Genomic DNA, 25740 nt, shown 5'->3' with positions numbered 1-25740 from the left:
TCCACCCCCTTTTTTAGGTTTGGTGTGGAATTGTATCCAATTTGGCTTTAGGACAATTCTTTTTGTGTTTTTTCATTGAAGACAAATTAAATGAAGATAATAATACCAAAGAATTTGTGATTGCAATCATTTTCAGGAAAAAACTGAGTATTATCTGACAGAATTGCAGGGGTGCCAATACTTTTGGCCACCACTGTAAGTCTACCATAAAGAGAAGAACTCATGAAAACAAATACAGAGGGTTCACCACATCTTTAAAAATAGAAAGCCCAGATTATACATTGTCAAAAAAAATCTAAAGAAGCCAGCTCAGTTTTGGAAAAGCATTCTTTGGACAGACGAAACTAAGATCTACCTGTACCAGAATGATGAGAAGAAGAAAGTATGGAGAAAGCTTGAAACAGCTAATGATCCAGAGCACACCACATCCTCTGTAAAACATGGTGGAGGCAGTGTGATGGCATGGACATGCATGGCTTTCAATGGCACTGTGTCACTAGTTTTTATTGATGATGTAACTGAAGACAGAAGCAGCTGGATAAATTCTGAAGTGTACGGGACGATACTTTCTGCTCAGATTCAACCAAATGCAGCAAGGTTGATTGGACGGCGCTTCACAGTACAGATGGACAATGGTTCAAAACATACTGCGAAAGCAACACAGGAGTTTTTTAAGGCAAAGAAGTGTAATATTCTGCAATTGCCAAGTCAATCACCAGATCTCAACCCCTTCGAGCAGCATTTCACATGCTTAAGAGAACACGTAAAGCAGAAAGATCCATAAACAAACAACTGTAGTCAGCTGCAGTAGAGGCCGGCAAAGCATCACAAAGGCGGAAACCTAGCGTTTGGTGACGTTCATGGTTTCCAGACTTCAGGCAGTCATTGCCAGCAAGGGACTCTCTACAAAGTATTAAAAATGAACATTTTATTTCTGGTAAAGTTGATTTGTGCAATTACTTTTGAGTCCCTAAAATGAGGAGGCTTTGTAGAAAAATGGTTGCAATTTCTAAACGTCTCATAGGATATTTTTGTTCAACCCCTTTAATTAAACATGAAAATCTACACTTCAATTGCATCTCAGCTGTTTTATTTTAAATAAAAAATAGTGGCAAGTAGAGCCCAAATGATGAAGATTCCCTCACTGTTAAAATATTTTTTAATCTAACTGGACCTAGCTGAGAAGACGATAATGCAGCCAGTGCCTGATACACACTGCCCACGGATTGAAATGAAATGAAATTTAGATGAGGGAGAAGATAAAGACACCAGAGGCAGCCATGGCAGAGCAGAAGCCTCAACCCACAGTCTCGCCCTGATGCATGAAGAGTTTAGGAATCTAAAACCTCCAATGAGGATTTAACAAAAACCAGGCTGCAGATTTCTACATTGAAGGTATCTATTAAATCAGTATGACAGCGCCATTATGCCCATACCTTTAGTTTAACATGGATAATCCTGATGACAGGTTCTCCTGAAATCTTTTGGTCCATTTAGCCTAAGGAAAATAAGCTGCCTAATAAATCTGCACACTTTGATAAAGGGCTTTGATATCACTAGGCAACACCTCCCTCATTAGACCAATACACATCATCTGATCTGCTTCATCCAATAAGCATTCAAGTTTATACAGCTTGGAGTATGAAAATCTGTATAAAAATGATATGGTCAAAATACTCACTTGCCTAAAAATTGTGCACGCAGTATATTCTGAGGCTCTTTGTCAAAGCAGCTAGAGCTTGTATCCTAGAGCTGTGAAAAAATCCTGAATCCCAATCAGTGAAACTCTGATTGCCAAAACTTGAAGATCTCAGATTAATTGAGAGGAATAGAAGAATTAACTTCTCAGATTCATGATCATCATGAAAAGTTCCTAAAGACTTGGCATTCTAGGTTTGCATGCCTTGATCCCACTGAATACAAAGCTCTCTTGGCTCTAGGAAGAAGTTTATTTTAAAAGAAAGGAGGCATTGTCAGTGTGAGACATGTAATGACTGACAGCCTGCTCTCCTGATCTACAGGTCTCACACTGGTAAGATTGCCTTTTATTTAAAATAAGCTCTGAAGGCAGATTTTCGAGGAGATCTATGTCTCTCCCATAGTTCTTAACAGCTCAATTACATATTAAGAAAAACGTTGATTTTAATGGAAAAAGACGCTGGATCGCAGCTATCAAGGTGTAATTTTCTTCAGCTTGCTATGATCCACATACCCATATAGACGGCTTAAGAGGGTTGATCATACTGACAGATTCCCTTTAAGGTAAGGTTCACCCCATATTCAGATTCAACTTTTGTCATAGTTACCAGAAAAATCTGCTGATGTATATATGTAACAGTCAATTTCCGTTGCATATGTCTGGGGCACAAGTTAGGCGGAACCATTCTAAATAATCCCCAAATCTGCTGTGAATATTTAGAATAGTCTAATATTTACAATGGAAAACTCTAAAAAATGTTAATTTTTTTTATCTGGGGTTTTTCTTTGCTTTCGGGCATTTTTTGAGTTTGGCATATAGCCCATGTTTCATGCAAGTTTGAGACATGATGAATACAAGTGACTCACTTCTCCCTGCAGATTACTAGCATAATACTAATCCAGTACCATCATGCCACATTATTCACTATTTTACACTTTTGCTAAAACTTCAGAATTTGAGGTAACAGTTGTCATAGCAATCCATTGTACTGAAACCTTGACAGCACTTGACCTGATTTTATTCCAAGATGGAATGGCACAGCTACCAATGACATTATTTTCTGCCATTCTTATAAGCACTGCCATCATTTAAGAATATTCCGTTCTGTTGAAGCACTTAAGAAAGACCTGCAAATCCATCCATACATTCGCCTTTCAGTATTTCTCACTCTGTTTATAGAAGTTCGTAATAGGATTAACAACAGGATCCAGCCAGCGAGAGCTTGAAGGGTGAACTCATTTCTACCCTTTAATTAAATAGACACCTAAGATTTAGAACAAAATAGGGAACAATAGTACAATACTTATACCTTCTTCTTGAGGTATATTGAGATATATGATCATTGGAAGAGAGCATCAGACTAAATTCAAGGAATTATGATTATTTTTTACATTCTGAATTCACAAACCCCAAAGGAATACCACCATAACCTATATAGAAAAATAAATAAATAATAACCTTACATAGTACAGAAAGTAAATCCATATTACATCGCTAAAGAAACAGATCTTTTCTATTGCTCCTTAATCATTCCTCTGCTCAGTGTGTCTTGGACGCAGTGAGTGATTGCTCAGTCGTCCAAACTTGTGCAGGGGCGTGCTGAGCTGTCAGTATTTTGATAGACAGCTCAGTCGTCCAATCTGAGACTAGAAGGTGCTGAGCTTACTTCAGGTGTTCCCAGTTCTTAGTGAGTACCTAGCTATTTAAAGGGGTTGTTCAGTCAAAAGTGATAAGTCTGCAGTCACTCTAGGTGACAACAGACTTATGAATCCCTGCTGCACACGCACTGCGGGGATTCACTGGTTTCAGACCTGGGACCGGAGGGTATGTATGAGTTATACATATGTGGCGCCCAGCTGCGCTTGGTACCACAGATCCTAGAGGGGTGCATTACCGGGTTTCTCCACAAGAGGCCCCAACAGCATACACACACCACCACCCTCCACCTCAGACCACCAGAGGGAGCCCGATAGGGATATAAATAGGGAAGGTGGAGCTAGGCAGCTGAGTGATTCAGCAGTTCCTGCTCAGGCACAGAAGGAGTCAGTGCAGTTGAGCCAGAGCCTAGCAGTTCCTGCAGAAAGAGTTCAGTATAGTCTGTAGAGTGAGTCCAGACTATAACTCACAGAGCTCAGGATAGAGAGCTAGGAGTGTGCCGACAGTCTGAGAGCGGCGAAGAAGAGCAGCGTCCCGGCTGCAGTGTGTGTAGCCTAGTGAGGGCCCGAGCAGGGCCAAAGGCAAGTGGAAGAGAGTAACATAGGGGGCAGAGGAGCTTTACAAGCTCACCCCAGAAGCATATACCAGACACCAGGTCCGAGTCTATGTGGATCTTCATGACCAGTAGAAAACAACCGGAACCCCTGGCGAACTACATGTCCCAGGATCACCAAAAGCTGATACGTACCAGGGTCATGAATCACAGAGACCCCTGAGAATAGGGAGAGTGATCTCCAACAGAAGGCCCTATCACCAAGTCAGCAGGTGCAGAACAGAAACCAAGTTAGGCCTAGCTCCAGGCAGGTCAGAAACTTACTACAGAGAGGCACGAACCACGAGGCCCTACACCCGCTCACTGGGGAGAATCCGGACGTGCACCCCTCACCCTACAGTGCTTCGGGATGTGCCTGAATTTCCATCAGTAAAAGGTACTGAAGTGACTTTCGTGTGTGCTCCTATTCTTGCTCTGACCCGGCTGGGTCCCCTCTGTCCTGCATCCCCCCTCCTACGCTGCCCTGAGGCCCTGCTCCACAACACCGGCCTCAGTGGACTGCTGCAGCACTGGTGATCCTCACCAGACACCACAGGTGGCATCACGAACATTTACAAACCTATTATCCCAATATACATTCCCCTCTTTTCAGTTGTTTGCCCTGAGCCACAGATGATACCCCCCAAGCTTCTGAAGGCCCGGTGCCGAGAACCCCACTGCTCCGGGGGCACGACACATACTATCAAGGGCCCGTCTAGTGGGCGTGGCTTCGCTACACACACTTGTAATGAGCAAGGTCGTGCCCCATCTAGAGACGCGGCTGACCAGTGGGCATGGCCGACTAGAGGGCTCGGCTTACCTCCATACAAGTGAGACCCGGGACCAGAGGGTATGTATGAGTTATACATAACCCCAGCCAGTGGGCATGGCCTCGCTTTCTATACACTTGTATTGAGCGAAGTCACGCCTTCTAGTCAGACGCGTCCACTGGCAGTCCGCGTCACTAGACGGGGCGTGGCCTTGCTCCATACAAGTGCATGGAGCGAGGGGGCGCCGACTGGTCGGGGGTACGTATAACTTATACATACCCTCCGTTACCAGGTCTGAAACCGGCGAATCCTCGCAGCACCGAGTGCTTGCGCTGCGGGGATTCATAAGTCAAGCAAAGATTGACCAATGGGAGCGATCCCAAGATCATAGCCATATATATGTCTGTGGATCAGGACCATGTAAACTGTTCAACGCCAAACAAAGGATAAATCAGAATTGGAAAAAGACGTATATAGAACAATAGATAAAAAAAATACACTTTATTGATGTTAATAAATATAAAACCAGAGAACACATTTAGTCTCAAATGGCAACAAATAAATCAGTGGTAAGGCCATATTAGGCACCACAGATAGACATCCACTTAATCAAAATGAGCATGTATATAAAAGTTTGGACAATTGAAAAGAGTGTAAACTACAATCACTCATAAGAGCTACCAAGAGCTCACATATTTATACTATAAGTAGATGCTAAAGTGCACAGTGCTAATATCAGTTCATTATATAGAGACATCCAAAACCAAACTCAAGCAGGATAAATATGCCCTAAGTACTTACATGTGTATGACAGTCTATGGTGCCACTGCCCCATTGGGGATTCATATCACTTTTGACCGGACAACCCCTTTAACTAAGCTGTCAGTCCAAAATAGCTGCCAGTTGCAGCTGTTAGCTCAATGGTGTGTTTTCTATGTGCTTTGTGCACTGAACTCAGACATTCTGATGTTTTGTTGCCACACCCTGGATTTGCCTATTGGTTTCCTGTTTGTATTACCACTTTTGCCTTGATGCACTCTGACCTTGGAATTCTGACTCTGGACTGTGACCTGACTATGGCTTTGTCTCTTCCCTCTGTAAATGACGTACCCTCCTGGGTCTTGACCTCTGACTCCTTGACTACCATGACTCACGGATTGTTCATGAGAAGTCACTCAGCGTCACATTACAACTGGTCCATACGGGTTTTTTTTTTGCCAGTATGGATCCTGTTCACGCGCTCTGTGAACAGGTGGCAAATCTGACGCAGATGATGCAGGGTCTGACTAAGGAATGCCATAGATTTGAATCATCGCAATTTCAGCTGCAAGTTTAGATCAATCGTTTGAAAACTTTCTATAGCTCGCTACTGCTCCCAAACCTGTAATGGCCCTCCCTGGTAAATTTTCAGGAGAGAAAGAACAGTTTAGGATGTTCAGGTACAGCTGTAGGCTATTTTTTACCCTGCGACCCTGGTCTTCAAGGGATGAGTTTCAACTGGTGGGGATAATCATGTTCCTACTGTCTGGGTATTTTCTTTGTCCTTACAAGCCCAAGAACGGTTTTCTGTTGATGCTTTTGGTTTGATCTATGACGACCCCGTCAGGATCCAGGTCATTGAGGCAAAGATCATGAACCTGGCACTGGGGGCCGCACTGCTGTGGGCTACTGCACTGAGTTCCGGTAGTGGTTCACTGAAGTTCTATGGAACGATGAAGCTCTCTCTTTCCGAGACTCTTAAAGATGCTCTGGTTCTTCATGACTCCCCTTGTTTTCCCATGGAAGCCATGATCCAGGCCATATGAATGGACTGCAGAAAACGTGACATGGTGAACAGCAGGCTGCCCATTATACTTTCCCGGAGCAAGTCCATTTATCTGAGTTTTTGTGATGGGGAGAATAAAACATAGACAAGATCTTGGACTGTCTATACTGAGGTCTCACTGGACTTTTTCTCAAGAATCGCCCAACTCGTGCTCAGGCAAACAAACCGTCGGTAAAATGTCTGAGCCCTGGTGATTGTCAAGGAGATCACCCAGACTCCCAGGTACCTTTTTCTTCCTCTGATAACGTACTGATGAATATGGTGTAATCCTTCAAGAACCAGGTGTTATCACCAGTGGTGTTCATTGACTGCAGGTCTGCTGTTAACTGTTAAAGTTAGGATTAGGGACAGTTAGCTTGGAAAAACCCATTCAAATTTTCGCCATTGACACAACACTGTTAGCACAAAATTTGGTCAAGACGGTAAGGATCTGTGCCCACGTAGCGTTTTTGTGGCGTTTTTACGGCCGCGAAAACGCTGCGAAGACACTTTGTAAGGCGGCGGTGTTCACACCGTGCAGTAACTGAGGCAGTGACCCAAGCAAGTCCAACATAAACAGCTTTATTCAGCAACTCACGGGTAAACAGAAAAGTCCTCCGGTTCACAGCCGGGTTAACACGAGTCCTTAAACAACGGTTGCCATGGGCAACGGCCGCGCCGGGCCGCTCAGAACCTGACAGGTGCAGAGCCTTCCCAGGTGTGGGTTCAGCCACACTCAATCCTGCTGAGCTTTCCTGCTATGCTTCTAGCAGGTTCCAACATAGATCAACACTAATCCTTAGTGCAGAGTTTTTAAAGGACCTGTGGCAAGAGCCACTGGAAAACCCGAGTTGGAGGGAGGAGGCCGCCCCACTGCCTTCCTGTAGCCTCCCCCAAGAAATGAAGGCCCTGCCAGGTTTTACTTAATCTGCCTTAGCCAGATAGCCTGACCAGGTCAATGCTCACCTTCATTCCTGCATTGCAGCCGCAGGTGAGTTTGTGACTGCAATGCACTCCAATGGATTTAATAGGTCTCTGTACACATTCTGGGGGATACATAACATCCCTCGTATACGATCCCGGTCACTGCCTCACATATCCCCCCCTCTGTTCAAACTTGTGGGGTTGAACATTTGACACCATACAGGGTGCCCGGGACAGGGCATCCACGTTTGCCTGCAACTTCCCAGGGCGATGTTCTACAGAGAAACTGAAATTTTGCAGTGACAGGAACCACCTGGTGACTCGCGCATTCCTCTACTTGTCATTTCTCATCCATACCAAGGGTGAGTGGTCCGTCACCGAGCGGAACTGACGACTGAGTAAATAATAACGTAGCGATTCCAAGGCCCACTTAATAGCCAAACACTCTTTCTCTACCACGCTATAGTTTTTCTCTGCCGGGACAAGTTTCTACTCAAGTAGGTGACTGGGTGCTCTTCACCATTCACTTTTTGTGACAAAACCGCCCCTAGGCCTACCTCCGAGGCATCTGTCTGTACAATGAAGGTTTCCTTGAAGTTGGGGCTGATGAGGACCGGCTGTCCACACAGGGCCAACTTCATGGACTGAAAGGCTTCTTCTGCCTGAGGGTTCCACCAAACCATTACTGATTTTTTTCCTTTCAAGAGATCAGTCAGGGCCGCTGTTCTCCCAGCAAAATTAGGTATAAACTGGCGGTAATACCCAAGGATGCCAAGGAACGCCCTCACCTGCTTTGTACTTGACGGTTTAGGCCAGTTTTTAATGGCCTCAACTGTATTGATTTGGGGCTTGATAACTCCTCGGCCAATCACATACCCCAAATATCGGGCTTCCTCTAGCCCTATCGCACATTTTTTGGGGTTTGCCGTTAACCCCGCGGCTCTGAGAGAATCCAGCACTGCTTGTACCTGGGATAGATACGTATGCCAGTCGGTGCTAAAGATGATAATATCATCTAGATACGCGGACACGTTCTCCTGATGAGGCTTGAGCACTATGTCCATCAACCTCTGGAATGTAGCCGGGGCCCCATGTAACCCAAAAGGTAAGACCACATAGTGATATAGACCCTCCAGAGTTATGAAGGCGGTCTTTCCTTCGCCGATTTCGTGAAAGGTACCTGCCAGTAACCCTTGGTGAGATCGAGTGTGGTAAAGTACTGGGCCTGCCCCAGTCTCTCAATCAGCTCATCCACGCTGAGCATTGGATAAAGGTCAAAGTTCGACACTTCATTTAATTTTCGGAAATCGTTACAGAAGCATAACGATCCATCTGGTTTCGGAATCAGTACGATAGGGCTAGCCCACTCACTCCATGATTCCTCGATGACCCCTAACTGGAGCATCTGTTTTACCTCAGCCGTGATGGCTTGCCTCCGGGCTTCGGGTACCCGGTACGGTCTCATTCGCACCCTTACCCAAGGTTCTGTGACAATGTCACGTTGGAGAACTGTAGTCCTACCCGGTAGCTCTGAGAACACGTCGGTATTCTGCTGCACCAGTGAGCGAGCCTCCCATCGTTGCTGTTTAGTGAGAGCCTCAGTTATCCTGACCTCTCCCCCGGACGCATCCCTGGCTGAAGGTAGAGAACTCTCTGGTGATATGCCCGGAGTGACGTCTGTAACTAAACACTCTCGATCTTTCCAAGGTTTTAGCAGGTTTACATGATAAAGCTGCTCAGGTTTCCTCCTTCCGGGCTGATACACCCAGTAATTTACCTCCCCCACCTTTTCTCGAACCTCATATGGCCCTTGCCACTTGGCCATGAGTTTACTCTCGGCTGTGGGTACCAGTACTAAAACCCGATCGCCCTTGTTAAAAGACCTGACTCTGGCTCTTTTATTATATGTGCGCCTCTGGGCTGCTTTGGCATCTAACAGATGTTCTTTCACGATGGGCATGACTGCCACGATCCGGTCCTGCATACTAGCCACGTGTTCAATTATACTCCTATGTGGACTCAGCTCTTGTTCCCACGTTTCTTTGGCTACGTCCAACAGACCCCTAGGGTGTCTACCGTACAATAACTCAAAGGGAGAGAAGCCTGTGGAAGCCTGGGGTACCTCACGGACGGCGAACATCAAATAGGGTAGCAACATGTCCCAATCCCTTCGGTCCTTAGAAACCACCTTTTTTTTAACATGGACTTGAGGGTTTTATTGAACCGTTCTACTAGCCCGTCGGTTTGAGGGTGGTACACCGAGGTGCGCAATTGTTTAATTTTTTAGCAGTTTGCACAGTTCCCTTGTCACTTTGGACATAAAAGGGGTCCCCTGATCCGTCAGGATCTCCTTAGGTAGTCCAAGGCGACAGAACATGGCAAACAGCTCCCGTGCAATCAGTTTTGCCGAGGTGTGGCATAGCGGTATAGCCTCCGGTTACCGGGTGGCATAGTCGACGACCACCAGTATATGTTAGTGGCCACGAGCGGATTTTACAATGGGCCCTACCAAGTCCATTGCAATCCATTCAAAAGGTACCTCTATCACTGGCAGGGGTACCAATGGGCTACGGAAACTTGCGGTGGGTGTGGTCAACTGACATTTGAGGCAGGATTCACAATACTTTTGGACCTCCGCGTAAATCCCCGGCCAAAAGAACTGCTGCAAGATACGCTCTTGCATCTTTTTAACCCCTAAGTGTCCACCCAGCAGGTGTGTGTGTGCCAACTCAGTATGTGCCAACCGCCCAACAGTAAGACTGAGGTACCACTAACTGTTCTACGACCTCGTCCCTGATTTTGTCTACCCTATAGAGCAACTCACTGTTGACTACCATGCGTGGAAATACAGTATCTGCACCGGGCTGTTGAGCTACGCCATTTACCTCTAACACCCTATCCCGCGCCCGATTCAGGGTGGGATCCTGTAGCTGAGCTGTCCCAAACGTGCCCCGAGACACTTCCAGCTTGGGGATCGATGGGGTCTCCTTGACCTCTCCTGCCAGCACCTCTAGGGGAAACCTATCGGGGTCACATTCTGTCCCTAGGTTGGACACCCCTACGGCAGGTACCCCTGACTCAGGTTCGTCAGGTACAGCACCTGTAATACATTTTACCAGGGTAGAGTGGATTTTGTTTTTCCACAGAGTCGAGAACAGGGGCAAGTCTCTTCCCAACACAGTCCCATAGGGAAGAGTTTTTACCATCCCCACCACATGTCTTACGTCTCCACATGGCATGGACAAAACTACCTCCGCAGTTGGGTACTCTCGGAGGTCCCCATGGATACACATAATCCTGACTGTCCGTCCACTGGGGTTGTCTCCTGCCACCAGTGACCCATGTACCAAAGTCACTAGGCTCCCCGAATCTAGGAGGGCCTCCGTGGGGTACCCATTAACCAGTACCTGGCACAGTTGGGGTTCACTGTCAGGGGGGTCGGGGCTCGCAGTGCAGACAGTCTGGGCGTACATTGAGACCCGGCAGATAAACCCGCAGTCCATGGGTTCCGTAGTCAGGGGGCAGTTAGCAACCACATGTCCCGACCCCTGACACTGCCAGCACCTAATGGTGGAGGTACTGTTAGGTCTTATGTCTGTTTGGGAGGGAACCGGTCTCCTACCACTCTCATTCCGGGGTACCCCTTCAGCACGGGTACGGTGCTGACTGTCCTCAGCAGAGGGACGCGACCCCTTTCCCGGTTCCTGGGTTGGCAGAGATCAGCGTGACAGCCGCGAGGGGGCAGAGTCCCTGATAAAGTCCTGAGTGGCCGAGTAGCGCTCGATCAGGCTGACCATCTGGTCGAGTGTGCTGGGGTCCCCTTGCCCCACCCAACATTGGATAGTGGCTGGCACCAGCAGGTCAACCACCACCCTCTCCACCATCTGGGCTGGAGACAAAGTCTCAGGCTGGAGCCACCTCTTTACCAGCTGCAAGAGGTCATAAGCCTGAGACTGGGCAGGTCGGGTCTCCACATAGGCCCATGAAAATACACGCTGAACCCTCACGTATGTATTGACCCCCAGTCGGGCAAGGATCTCACCTTTGAGCCTCATGTAGTCCTGGGCGTCCTCCCGACTGAGGTCGAAGTAGGCCTTTTTTGGCATCGCCGACCAGAAACGGAGCCACCACTTCTGCCCCACTGGCCGGCCGGTAGGTTTTCCCTCTCTGCTGTGCGCTCATAATGGTCAGGAAGGCTTCCACATTGTCCTCCGGTCTCATCTTCCTCAACGCTGAGCGAACCTTGTCCCAGGCCTCTCGACGTTCTGGGGCTGGTGCCGTTGGCGTCTCCCGCAGGACAGCAATCTGTTGCAGCAACAGTTCGTTTGTTTTTTGCTGCTGCTGGTACAGTAGCTGCTGCTGCTGATTATGCTGCTGCTCCCACTCCTGCTGTTGCCGCTGAGACTGTAGCTGCTGCTGCTGGGTGAGTACCAGCTGCTTTAACAGCTCCTCCATTTTGACCACGGGATGGGGCTGAAAGGTGGCCGGCCGGATTGTGGTCATGCAGCGGCCGGTGGGGTATGCCTAAGTCACTATGCCCACATTCTCCACCAAGCTGTAAGGCGGCGGTGTTCACACCGTGCAGTAACTGAGGCAGTGACTAAAGCAAGTCCAACATAAGCAGCTTTATTCAGCAACTCACGGGTAAACAGAAAAGTCCTCCGGTTCGCAGCCGGGTTAACACGAGTCCTTAAACAACGGTTGCTGTGGGCAACGGCCGCGCCGGGCCGCTCAGAACCTGACAGGTGCAGAGCCTTCCCAGGCGTGGGTTCAGCCACACTCAATCCTGCTGAGCTTTCCTGCTGTGCTCCTAGCAGGTTCTAACATAGAACAACACTAATCCTCAGTGCAGGGTTTTTAAAGGACCTGTGGCAAGAGCCAATGGAAAACCCAGGTTGGACGGAGGAGGCCACCCCACTGCCTTTGTGTAGCCTCCCCCAAGAAATGAAGGCCCTGCCAGGTTTTACTTAATCTGCCTTAGCTAGATAGCCTGACCAGGTCAATGCTCACCTTCATTCCTGCATTGCCGCCGAAGGTGAGTTTGTGACTGCAATGCACTCCAATGGATTTAATAGGTCTCTGTACATATTCTGGGGGATATATAACGTCCCTCGTATACAATCCCGGTCACTGCCTCACAGCTTGTAAAACCGTCTGCCATGCAAAGCAATATGAATTCGGATGTGCTGTGCACATGATTCGCTAATTAGCGCGCCGAATGTGGGAGCACTTCACACTGAATCCATCTCTTGTTTTGTTTTGGATAATTTACCTGCTGGATTGGTACTGGGGCTTCTATGATTGTTATTGATTGATGTCAGAAGGAAATTGTTAAATGGAGCCTAAATTGTTGCAAGAAATTTTTAAGGCGGTACAAATATGCTCTGCTAGTCTGAAGGGTCTGCCGGGGTACCTAAAGGACGTAGGAGATGTGTTCTCGGAAAAAGAGAGGGAGATGCTACCTTATAATTGTGCTATTAATCTTGTACCTATTGCCAAATTACCTAAAGCTCGCCTATACAATTTATCTGGGCCTGAATGGGTCGCCATGAAACAATATGTTAAGGAGAGGTTACAAAAGCGTCATATCGGTCTTTCCTCTGCTCCTGTAGCTGCCAGATTTTTCTTTGTAAAAAAGAAAGATGGGGGTCTCCGTCTTTGCCTCGAATTCCGACAACTAAACAAAATCATGGTGAAAAATACTTACCTACTCATTCCCGACCTATGTAATTAGCTTATGGGGGCTCAGTGGTTTTCTAAACTTGATCTTAGAGAGGCTTACAATTTGATACGCATCTGACGCGCCCCCTGGGCCATGTTGTTAGGGATACCCGGAGCCGGATCAGATGGGGGTTGTAGTCTCCGAGTGGCTGTGACCCGGTCCGTGCCCAGGGTGTCAAACTCAGTGTGCGGCAGTCCTTGCAGATGTTCTTAGTGTCGACTACGCCACCCGTTGATTTGCGGTCAAAAGGCCGCCGCTGCAGGATGGTCCGCTGAGGCTGGTGGTGTGTGTGCAGCTGTGGTAGTATAACCCCCAACGGGAGGGGTATAGCCTCAGGGGGTCAGACGTGGAGGATGGTGGTTGTGAAGGTGCAGCAAGGAGACTCAGAGGCATGAAATGCAGTTTCAGGGTTTTTACTCACTGGTGTTGCTCGGGTCACTCTGTACAGCAGTGACCACCCAAGCCGTGCTGCGTCCACCAGGTGCGGGACTCGGTCAACCCCCAGGCAATTCTGGAGCGTGGTCCTGAGCTCCTTTCTGACTCTCCCTTCCTCTGGCCGTTCCCACCAGGGATCCACTTTTGGCCGGCTCCCTCGGGTCTCTTGGTGGTCAAGCCTCCTCTGGCTTCCCTGACCCTATGCTCGGTGTGCCTTTCTAGTGGATTTGGTGAGGGTCGTGGCAGATCCTGCCCACAACCTCCGGTTCCTGGCTAAGGTTTGCTTTGGCTTCCGCCAGCTTGGGATCCGGTACCCTTTTGCCGACCCTTCACCCTTTTGTCCTTATTCTGGGATCTTGGGGTCCCCTCTCGTCCTGCGCCTCTGGGTCCCTCTTCCTTCTCCTCTCCTGGAGTTACTGCTGACTCACTGACTGACTGACTGACCCTGTCCTAAGATGGTGCCCACTTTATATACTCCCTCTATGTGTGAGCTCAGGTGACCAGCACCCAATGAGCTCCTACATTTACCCAGACTACTCCCCCTATCTGCCCCTACACTACTGGGATGTTCCACCCCCCTCCCACTCCAGCCAGGGACAGACGCTGTCGTACCTGCACATATACTGGTGGGAGTACCGTAGTTCTGTCCCCCGGAAATGGGATGTATGTAGTGCATGCAGCCTACTAGCTCAGTTCCACACTCCATCCTTACCCGGGAGTGGAATACCACACCTCTGGCTTGAGGTGTAATACCCCTGTAGCAGCCGAGTCCTCAGGGTGCTACATTCCCCCCTGGTAAATCACAGCACGTCCTCGGGCTGTAAAAGAATAAAAACATCCACAAACATACAATTTTTTTCAAAACATCATAAACATATAAAACATTATAAACATTATCAGCATAAAACTTTTTCATATAAACATTCTTGTTCCTCCGGCCACGGTGCAACTTGTGACCGGGTAAAGTGCAACAGTCTCCTCTGGAAAGAAAAACACAGCTTTCCTATAAAACCGGTAGGGGGCACTTTAGAAAGCGCAACTATGTACAAAGGGGAATATGGCCGCTCTCAGTCCTCGGCCAGTGGGGAAAAGGAATGGCTGTTCACAGTCCTCAGCCTGTTAAGGGATAGGGACACATGGGTATTCACTTGCTGGTCCCGACGGGGACTACACTTTGGTAGCAACAGTTTTTGTACCCACACGGGTAACTATTTACATATTCTATTTACAGTTCATCAGTGGCGGTGTGCTCTTGGCTGAGGGTAATCTTTAGACCCGTCCGGGTCCTCTTGATCCTCCTCACCCCGTAGCTCCTTCTCAGTAAGTCTATGCACGTGCAGGGCATACGGGCCCTTGGCGCACTGATGCCGGGTGAAGGTGACCTCATCACCCAGGTATAGGTCACGACCTCTGTGTCCCTCCGGCAGATGACTTTCAACGTCTCTGCGGGTGACAAAGACGTCGCCGGGGGTCTTGTGGTCCCGGATGAGACCCCACCCGTGCTCCAACTGGAATTTTATTACAGTCCCGCTGGCACGGGGACCGTGGGCAGCACGGAGGTTTCTGCGGGCTCGGCTCTTCTGCTCGGCGCTCTTCACTTGGAGCCGCTCCTCGCGGACCCGCCTCTCTCGTCGCTCTCTAGCAAAAACCTCCAATTATTGCTGGCAGCACTCCGCACGCTGGGCTGCGGCTGCCCGGGTCTCCTCGGTGAACCCGATGAGGTCTTCTCCGGTGGGGTCCCACGCAAACTGTGCTTCCTCCAACGAGAGTGGGGTGGTCTTGGCGGGCGCCGGAGCTGGGATCAGGGGCTCATCCAGGGGTCTTTCCTTCCGGAGTCGGGGATGGTGGAACTCCGGTGGCCACACAAAGGGCTGCCCATCCGGGCATGTGTGCTGGGCAAATAGGTCTTCACCCAGGTGTGGCGCTGTGGACGTTGAGGGCGCTGTTTTGGTGGCGGCGTCCGGGTTCACCAGGCCTTGCGACCAGGCCTGGGGTACCCTGAATGTAAAGGGCACCGTGAAGACGGCGGCGCCCGGGGTTAATTGGCCCAGTGACCAGGCCGGTGGCTCAGTGGAGGTAGAGGGCGCTGTTGGCACTGCGGCGCCCGGGGGCACTCGGCCTTGCGACCAGGCCGGTGGCGTCTCCTGCTTGGCCGCGCTCAGGGTTGAGGCGCGTGACGTCACAGGGGGCGTGGTCGCGGCTCCTGCCGCTTGAGGCCTAGCTTGGAGCGATGACGCAGCGGCTACGGGAACGGTGAGTGGGGCTTCGGGCTCTGCGACGGGGAGCTGGGGCAGGTTTACGGCTTCTGGGCACGGGATATTGTCGTCCCCATTACCTGCTTTCATCTCTTCGGCTCCCTCCGCGGCGTCGTCTCCGGCCGTCGTCCCTCCTTCGCCGTCCTCAGAGGTGGACTTGCTCCTCGCTGCGGGTGGCATGCTTCGCTGGCAGGCTCCAGCCTGCAGGGCCATCTCTCGGGTCCACTCCGCCAGTGTTTCCTGCTGCACCCGGGCCATCCTTCGTGCGAGGCCCTCCAGCGCGGTCTGTGCACGCTCCCGATCTCCGGGGAGCTGTGCCAGGATCTCCACCAGGCCTTCTGGGGTTGTCGCTTGCAACAGGCTCCTGACCACTGGGTCGGTGCTGCCTGCCTCTCCCTCCATCTCCGGGTACGGCTCCTCCAGACTCCTCCAGGCTTCTCCCATCTTCTTCCTTTTGTTCCGTATCCGCCCACATTGGGGGTCGTCCTGGGGCAACTTTTTGATTGCCAGTTCCAGGGGCAGTTCCCTCACGCTGATGGACATATCAATCATCACAGTCTCTGCTGGTGGGGGCGGTTTCCACTTTTGGCGCCATTTCCGATCCTGGCCCACGATGGGAGGTGGCCTCTTGCCATCCTCTGGCACGCCCATAATGGCGTCCGCTCTGCCAAGGCGGGAAATCTTCTCAGATGGCGGGAACCGCTTCCCAGTGGCGGGAAACACTGCAGATGGCGGGAAAAGACTGCAGATGACGGGCAAATGGCGGGAACTGATCCGAGATGGCGTCCGATGGCGGGGACCCTCTGGAATTGGCGGGAGACTTCGTTTTGAGGTAAATGCGAATTTTTCTTCAGGCACGCAGTACCCGGTTGTTGCGGGCACGTGATCCTGCCGACTACGCCAAAGTTGACGCGCCCCCTGGGCCATGTTGTTAGGGATACCCGGAGCCGGATCAGATGGGGGTTGTAGTCTCCGAGTGGCTGTGACCCGGTCCGTGCCCAGGGTGTCAAACTCAGTGTGCGGCAGTCCTTGCAGATGTTCGTAGTGTCGACTACGCCACCCGTTGATTTGCGGTCAAAAGGCCGCCGCTGCAGGATGGTCCGCTGAGGCTGGTGGTGTGTGTGCAGCTGTGGTAGTATAACCCCCAACGGGAGGGGTATAGCCTCAGGGGGTCAGACGTGGAGGATGGTGGTTGTGAAGGTGCAGCAAGGAGACTCAGAGGCATGAAATGCAGTTTCAGGGTTTTTACTCACTGGTGTTGCTCGGGTCACTCTGTACAGCAGTGACCACCCAAGCCGTGCTGCGTCCACCAGGTGCGGGACTCGGTCAACCCCCAGGCAATTCTGGAGCGTGGTCCTGAGCTCCTTTCTGACTCTCCCTTCCTCTGGCCGTTCCCACCAGGGATCCACTTTTGGCCGGCTCCCTCGGGTCTCTTGGTGGTCAAGCCTCCTCTGGCTTCCCTGACCCTATGCTCGGTGTGCCTTTCTAGTGGATTTGGTGAGGGTCGTGGCAGATCCTGCCCACAACCTCCGGTTCCTGGCTAAGGTTTGCTTTGGCCTCCGCCAGCTTTGGATCCGGTACCCTTTTGCCGACCCTTCACCCTTTTGTCCTTATTCTGGGATCTTGGGGTCCCCTCTCGTCCTGCGCCTCTGGGTCCCTCTTCCTTCTCCTCTCCTGGAGTTACTGCTGACTCACTGACTGACTGACTGACCCTGTCCTAAGATGGTGCCCACTTTATATACTCCCTCTATGTGTGAGCTCAGGTGACCAGCACCCAATGAGCTCCTACATTTACCCAGACTACTCCCCCTATCTGCCCCTACACTACTGGGATGTTCCACCCCCCTCCCACTCCAGCCAGGGACAGACGCTGTCGTACCTGCACATATACTGGTGGGAGTACCGTAGTTCTGTCCCCCGGAAATGGGATGTATGTAGTGCATGCAGCCTACTAGCTCAGTTCCACACTCCATCCTTACCCGGGAGTGGAATACCACACCTCTGGCTTGAGGTGTAATACCCCTGTAGCAGCCGAGTCCTCAGGGTGCTACACATCCAGAAGGGTGATGAGTGGAAAATGGCATTTTTAACGTTTGAGCGCTTATTTGAAAATCTTGTCATGCCATTTGGGTTATGCAGTGCATCTGCTGATTTTCAAATGCACGTCCAGTTGAAGTTTGCGCTGGTGTTGGAGGGCCCCTCACCCGCACGGGCCCGGTCGCGACCTCGGTCGTTACGCCCCTAGTTTTACCTCTATTTCTCTACAACAGGTTAAAACATCTTTTGGTACACATATCAGTCTAATATACCAGAGGATTGTCCTGATTCTCATGCTCTGTGGATGATTCCACTTCATCAGCATTCTGACAGCACTTTAGAAATTTGATTTTCTTTTCCTTCGCTTCCCAGCATTATTTTTGCCATTGTCTAATGGTCTGTGAGCCCTACACTGAAATCCCGCCTCTCTGTTATGCCTATATAAATTTTTACTGACAGGAGAGCAGGAGCAGAGAGACCAAGTCCAGCCCACACTTTATGTAATCCATCCTAGCGTGTCTGCTGCTAGAGACGGACTTCATTCGACGTCAGCCAGGGATCAGTAAGTTAGACATCAAAAAGTTACCTATTGGTAGGTGTCATTTTTCAGGGGTCAAACATTTATAAATAAAGTCATTTTAAGAATGTCTAGTTAGCACTTTATCTATATTGTCTTACAGGTACCATTTAAGACCCAACATCAGACGGGTTTACTTGGATAGTTACAGATTTTGTTAGGCAAGTGCAGATAGGATTTAGGAAAGCTGCTTTTGGAATAGACACCTCACTGTTAAAATCTCATACAATAATATTTTGCTAATTAATTTTATTCTTAGTAGGGGCCAGAGATCAGTTTTTCCATTATATAGCTCATTTTCATTTCACAGAGAACTTAGGAGCTTAATTTATATATAGTTAGTTGCGTTCAAAAGGAGCTTACTCCAGTTACAGTAAGACCACGTAACACCCTCCAGACTTGTTTTAACGTGAACTGGTAAACCCTGGTATAAAAGTTTGACAGGTGTTACTCTCACAATGGATGCTTTCTATTGCGCATTTAATATAGGTTACAAAGTGTTTGAAATTTTTTTCATTCTGTGACACCATGTGACCAGGATGATGGGGGGAGGCCTTTTGACTACTGTTGTAAGACAGGGGTGCACTGTCCTCATCATCTGTGCCCTGCTGTGACTACTGTGATTAGGATGAGGTCCACTGTGGGAAAAGGGTCCTCTACTTACTACAAAGATCAGAGATGTCCTTACGTGGGTACTGAGGTATATAGCATACTGATTGTAAGCCAGGTATTGTTAAAAATATGGTGCCCTAATGTGGCTGCTGGGTGAATTTGGGCTTGCTGTCAGAATTGGGGAAACAAAGTACTTTTTCCAGTACTTGGGTGAAGTCACAGTGCTTCAGTGTGTCCTTTGGTGCAGGACACTTGCTGTGAAACTTGGGGGAAGTGTTAGAATCTATGTTGTTTTACTTTTCGGCCATCTTTTTATGGTTTGCTGGCTTCTAGTCTTTTCCTCTGGTGCTGGGTGTCTTGGTCACGTGATCTCCTCGCTCTTTATTACTCAGCACCTGTCTCCCATTCTCCACTGGACATCAGTGTTGTTTCGCTTGTGCTCTGGCTAAGTTGCCTTGTTAGTGCTTTGTGCTTAGGACAATTGATATCCTGGGACTTCTTGTTCCACCAGTTTTGTTTCCTTTTATCTTCGTTTCTGCAACTTACTTTTCTTTCAGGAGGTCTCCTGTTTTTGCTCCCAGTCCTTAGATCTTTTAGGGACACCCTTTCCCCCTTTCTTCAGGTCTTCGTTTGAGTTCAGTGCAGGAGTGTCGGTGGGGCTATTCACAAGAAATAGGGCACCCACCCCAGCGTAGGGTTTATGCTGAGTCTCAGTGCAGGGACAGCTTTTCCCTCCTATTCCTTAGTTCTAAGTTGCAGCACATAACAGTATGTCCAGCCCCGTTTAAAAAAAAAAAAAAAAGTTTTTTTTTCCTCCTCTCCTCTTCCTGGGTTTTCTTCAGTATGAGTACCATCCAGGAGCTTGCTCAACGCTTGCAAGGGTTGACGCTGGAGGTTGCCGGTCTTCAGCAGTACGTGAGTAAATACCTTGCAGAACGCTATGAAGAACCTAAGGTAGGATTACCTGAGTGTTTCTCAGGGAAACTACAGGATTTTTTTCATTTAAAAATGCTTGTTTGTTGTATTTTTGGCTCAAACCTAGATCTTCTGGGAGTGAACTACATCGTGTAGGGATTATTATGTCTCTATTGCGTAAAGAATCTCAAATCTGGGCGTTTTCCTTGTCTCCTGATGATCATTGTTTGAGGTCTGTGGAGGCATTTTTTGATGCCATGGGTTTGCTGTATGATGATCCTGATCGGTTTACATCAGCTGAGGCAGAGCTTAGTCGTCTCAAACAGGGTTCTCTTGATGCTGAGAGTTATTGCACCCTGTTCAGACGATGGTCTGCAGAGGTCAGGTGGAACGACCCTGCACTCAAGTTTCAGTTTCTGGCAGGCTTGAGTGAAAGGGTTAAAGATTTGCTCATTGCATCCCCTGGACCTGATACTTTGCAAGTTGCCATGCAGTTAGCTATCCGTGTGGATAGAAGGTTGAGGGCCAGACAGAATGAGGAGAAGTTCCCTGTATTGCTGGATTCTGTTTCTCATGATATTCATGCCGACACTGGGGAACCTATGCAGGTGGGGGCAATGTCATCCCGTTCCAAGGAGAGGGACAGGAGGTTCTCTGAGGGACTTTGCTTGTATTGCAGTAAGGCTGATAATTTTTTAAAGCAATGCGAGGTTCGCTTAACGAAAGGGAAAAAAATCATCAATAGAAATAACACTCCCGTTCGCTGGTAATACCACCTGTCAGGGTCGTTCGATTGAGTTTCAGGTAATGGTGGATTGTGGTTCTGCACTTAGTTTGATTGATCAACAATTTCTTGAAAAGTATAAGTTCGGTTCTGAACCTTTGTCATCTCCTTTTCCTGTGGTGGCGATTGATAATACTCCCCTGGAGCATGGGAGCATTCTTTGAAAGGTCACTGGGTTTCCGCTTACTATGAATATGGAACATCAGGAGCAGATTGACTTATTTGTACTTGCTAAACTGCCTTCCCCGGTCCTCCTGGGGTTGCCCTGGTTAAAGTGCATAATCCTTTGCAGGACCGTCTGGGGTCAGGGGTGTTATGGTAAGTGTTGTAATGTTCACATTGCGGCTGTTGTAAAGGGGGAGTTACCTGAACCCATTCAGGATTTTTGGAGGTTTTTTTCGGAGGTGGAGTCGAAAGCTTTACCACCTCATAGAGATTACGATTGCGCTATTGACTTCGTCCCAAATGCTAAGCTCCCTAAGAGTTGGTTGTTTAATCTGACAATTCCCGAGAGGGAGGCTTTGAAAGAATACCTTCAGACTAGTTTAGCTGCAGGTCACATAAGACCCTCTAAGTCTCCTGTGGCGGTTGGGTTCTTTTTTACTCAAAAAGAAGGATGGGGGTCTTAGGCCATGTCTGGATTTTCGGGAGATTAATAAAATCACTGTGCGCAATCCTTACCCGTTACCACTTATTCTGGATTTGTTTAACTAATTGACCGGAGCTAAATGGTTTTCTAAGATTGACCTTCATGGGGCATATAATTTGCTGCGGGTGAAGGAGGGAGATGAATGGAAGACAGCTTTTAACACCCCGGAAGGTCATTTTGAGTGTTTGGTGATGTCTTTTGGGCTTACTAACGCTCCTGCATTTTTTCAAAATTTCATCAATGACATTCTGAGACCCTTGATCTGTAGGAGTGTTATTGTTTATCTGGATGACATTTTGATTTATTCATTGGATCTTGAGTCTCATTGGCAGAGAGCTATAAAGACCTATTCCTCATGGATACCGTGGAATCCATCGTGGACCAGCTGCGGGAAGCGGTGAGTTCAAGAAACAGCTGGCAGCTTGAATCCCAGCTGTCGGCTTTGCTTGGGAATGCCCGCATGGAGGACTCTACACCAGAGCTGGGAAGGAGAGCCAGGAAGACGCGGCTCCCGGAGAGACTATCGCCGGAGGTGTCAACGCACAGCAGGCTCAGGCTCCGGGGACCCTGCAGACAGCAGCAGCAGTTTGAAGCCCTGCTGCCTGGCTCGGCTGTTCGGCGGGTGACGAGGGCAGCGGCGGGCAGCAATAGGGAGCTGCCTGGCAGTTATCTGCGCAGCAGCACGGACTGGGCTGGTCTATCCGGGTCTGGAGACAGAGCGGGGTCAAGATCTTTAGGAAAGAGCGATGGGAGGTGATCCTCTGGGCATGGTGCGGCGAGAATATTGACAGGTGCTCAAGTTTCCCCTGGTGACAAGGAGGCTGGGGGCGCGGGCCTTGAGCTGTGGCAGGAATCAGCGAGATCAGATCATGGCTGCGAGCGTGTTGGAGAAAGGGATCTTCAGGAATCAGGATTTCCAGCTGGCGGGGACACAGCACCTGCGCCGCTTGGTGAGTATGAGTCTATGTATGGTTTGTTGCCTGCGGGGTCTGGGTCGCAGGGGGTAGGAAGTAGTTAATTAGTGGGGCCCGGTGGGAGAAATGTAGGCGGGCCGAAGTGCCGGGGCTCAGGGATATTTTAAACAGTATGTCACAATTTTTGCTCCGTTTGGACGGGGGGTGGGGCAGTGAGCGGTTCGGGGGGATCGCCCGTGGGAGCTTGGTTACCTGGTCAGTCTGTGTTGCCGTGGGCTGGAGCGACTCAGTTAGGTCTGTGGGGGTTACTGAGGGGGTGTCTACGGGTGTACCAGTGTCCATACAAACAGAAAAGGATAAAGAGGAGTCTGTGAAGCTCGATAATAGGGCAAAAGGTGAGGTGTATGTGTGCTTTGAAGGTCCATTGGGGCACATTTGAAGAAGCAGGTAAAGGAAAAACTTTGGTGATGATTACATGAATACATGGAGATTTTCTCCCTTCTTCCCTTGGAAAAGTTTAACTTGGACAAAGGAAAAAAGGAGGATAGTAAGAAAGAGGAAGAAGAAAAGAGGAGGTGGCGGTTGATACTCCAGACATTTGTGAAATGGTTGCAAGCGTTTGCGATACTGGCTAGTGTCATTGGTGAAAAGGCTTCTGATAATTGCTCGGGTTTATTTTGTTACTTATACTCCATAGGGGAAGCGCATCGGCAATATGGGGGTCAGACGTGGTTGAGATACGATGAGCAATTTAGGCAAAGGAAGGCAGTGCGGTCAGAGATTAGGTGGGATCAGAAAAACATAGGGCTTTGGGTAAAGGTTATGGCGCCAGCTAGATACGGCAGTCCTTTCACGGGAGCGGAGGTAGTGGGACTCAATTTTTAGGATCAGGGGGGACCAGTCAGGGGGCACATGGTACAAAGGAATAAAACGGAACGTGCTGGCAGTTTAATGACGGCCAGTATAAATATGGCGATAGCTTTAAATTAAAACACGTGTGCTCCCACTGTAACGGAAGCTCACATGGGGCATCAAAATGTTTCAGGAAAGGAAAAGGAAAGCTTTCAGTGGGTACCGGTCAAGGGGGTGACACCGATGAGATCAGTCGCGATGGCCCCCTTTCTAAATAGGTATCCGGATCAGTTGAAGGCTGCTGTTATTTTTAACTGCTGTTATTCCACTACCCAGTGATAATGTTCCGTTTTCGGTTAAGAATTTGAGGTCAGCTTCAGTTCATCTGGGGGTGGTTAGTGAAAAATTGTTGAAAGAGGTGGAATTAGGTCGGATGGCTGGCCCGTTTCAGAGTTTACCGGGTGGCGGTGTGGTTATTTCTCCGTTGGGGGTTGTACCTAAGAAAGAGCCGAATAAGTTTCGGTTAATTCAGCATTTGTCGTAACCAAGGGGCTGTCGGTCAATGACGGTATTGTTCAAGAGTTATTTTCGGTAGAGCATACATCATTTGATGCAGCGGTGCAGTGGGTGTGTGGCGCCCCTGCGGGTTCGGTCGCCACAGAGGTACTGCATCTTACGCAGAAGTGTGGTATCCCCCTCTCAGGTAAGGAGGGAGTACTGCCCAGGACCCACCCACCTGCATCCAACACTACACCCTTCCAGACCAGCAGGCAGGGCAAGATGCATGGGCTTATGCTGAGCCCTGTCCCTGGTTGGAAGTGGGGGGGAACCGAGAGAGGGGGAACCATGTAGTGGGTGTGGGTGGAGGAAGAAGAAAAGGGGAGCACTTCAGTAGGAGTATAAGAAAGCAGGGTACCATCTAGAAAGGGTTCAGTCTGAGGAGGAAGTCTGAGAGGAGCAGGAGCTCTGTAGGAGCTCTGCTCAGGAGGAGAGGGCCTAGACGGAGAGGCCTAGGAGGACAGGCTGGAAGAGGACGGGAGCAGAGGGAAGGCTCCAAGAGGAACAGAGGGGATCCTAGGGGCACGGGAAGTGCGGATGCCACCCGTGCGCCCGATTGTACCAGAGCATGGAGGGATCAGGCCGCAAAGGGGACAGGCCCCTAACTAGTGGAGAACTACAAGGCTCAGCTAGAAACTGGAGGTTTCTGCACTTTCAGGGTGCAGTTGCTCACAACCGTAACTAAATCGCTAAAAAGGTTGTTAGGAGGGCGGTTGCAGACAACTTTAATATAATGGAACGCAACTGACCTCGGGGTCCGCGATGCAGCCTGATGGACTGCTGCCGAACACTTTCCGGGTGGAAAGGAAAGCAACCAACTTAAATGTAAAACCCTTCCGTGTTTCTGCACACTGGAACGGGTATGGCAAATCACACTATCTCCGTTAGCGGCACGAGAGATAGGCGGAGAAAAACTATCTGTAGTCCTGTTACAGCACAGGGACTACAGTGGCAGCGCTAGGATGCGTGTGTGACTACGCCGACGGGTACAAGTGCCTCCAGCCGGCGTGCTACCAGACTGAAGGGTACTACTCCATGTGGTTGACAGGCAATAGCCGTGGATAGGACGTCTGCAGGCTGCTCAGGGTGTTAGGTGACCCCTTTGGCAGAGCCAGACTGCTAGACGAAACTACCTGCCTCCATGAAACTAGCCTGCCTAAGCAACCTGTGCTAATCAGCCGAGCGAACTCTGGCATCGGCAGGTCACGGAGAGAACAGCTAGGGAGCACGTGGAACACAGTTGTCCACACAGCAGCATCACTTGCTCAAATGATCAGAGTGCGCCGCCCTGTTTGGGGGCGGGCCTTTTAAAGACTAAGCCCTGCCCACCGACGCACCATTGGTGATGCCACCCGTGGACAAATCAGGCGGTGCCAGGTCACCGAGTCAGGTGGGTGCCAAACCACCAATCACGATCCGCCAGGTCACGGGCATGCTCAGTGCGGTGAATCCTGGATTTAGACTCCGAATGCCCTGTCTCCCTCTGCAACCCATGCTTAACATTGCTAGGTACAAATACACAGGAGACAATCTGTACGTATCGTGGACCAGCTAGGTGTTGGGGCTGACGACGATGCTGAGTGTAACATACCTGGCGGCGTCCTTGCATAGTGGTCCATCTCCCACTGTGCAAGAGCGCGCACTTGATCTCCAATCCAGAATGTCTCTCTGGCTTCCCTCCATGCTGTCTGTTTGCCTCTGTTTTTGCTGCTTAAGGGCGGCGCCCGATCACTTCCTGCTTTTTGTACCTGCTGCAGGCACACTCCTTGTGCGTCCTCAGCCTATTGCTGTCTGTCACCTGGTATTTAAACCAGCTGCTCCAATTAACCCATGCCTGAGCATCTTGCCCTGTCAGTTGGCTTCTTGTCTCTGACATGCCAGGTCCTGTGTACGTTACCTGTCTTGCAGTATCTGTTCCCGTGTCTGTACTGTGTCCTACCTGTGTACTCTAACATGCAGTCTGCACACGCTCTCTAGCCAGTTGT

The sequence above is a fragment of the Phyllobates terribilis genome, unplaced genomic scaffold, assembly GCF_046119375.1.
Source record: "Phyllobates terribilis strain yellow unplaced genomic scaffold, ASM4611937v1 Scaffold_11__3_contigs__length_659146591, whole genome shotgun sequence".
In the NCBI taxonomy this organism is placed as follows: Eukaryota; Metazoa; Chordata; class Amphibia; order Anura; family Dendrobatidae; genus Phyllobates; species Phyllobates terribilis.
This window is presented reverse-complemented; position numbering follows the sequence as displayed.